The following is a 279-nucleotide window of genomic DNA, read 5'->3' on the forward strand; positions in this document are numbered from 1 at the left end:
TACTTCTTACCCTCTTCCATTTCACACCCTCCTCCCACACTATCTCAGGTGTCCACAGTTGTTTTCCATTCCTTTTTTCCCCACATTTTATTGATTCACAAAATTTCTTAAATAATCTAACTACTTTTGGGGTCAGCAGGTGGCAAGGTGGATAAGGGCACTAGATTCCCACATGGCGAACTATGGTTCAAGTCTCAGACCTGGCGGTTTGCTTTCTCACTTTCTCTCTCTCTCTCTCTGTCCCTCTCTAGTCAAATTAAAAAAAGAAATACCATAACC

The sequence above is a fragment of the Tupaia chinensis genome, unplaced genomic scaffold (assembly GCF_000334495.1).
Source record: "Tupaia chinensis unplaced genomic scaffold, TupChi_1.0 Scaffold149448_1, whole genome shotgun sequence".
Taxonomy (NCBI): domain Eukaryota; kingdom Metazoa; phylum Chordata; class Mammalia; order Scandentia; family Tupaiidae; genus Tupaia; species Tupaia belangeri.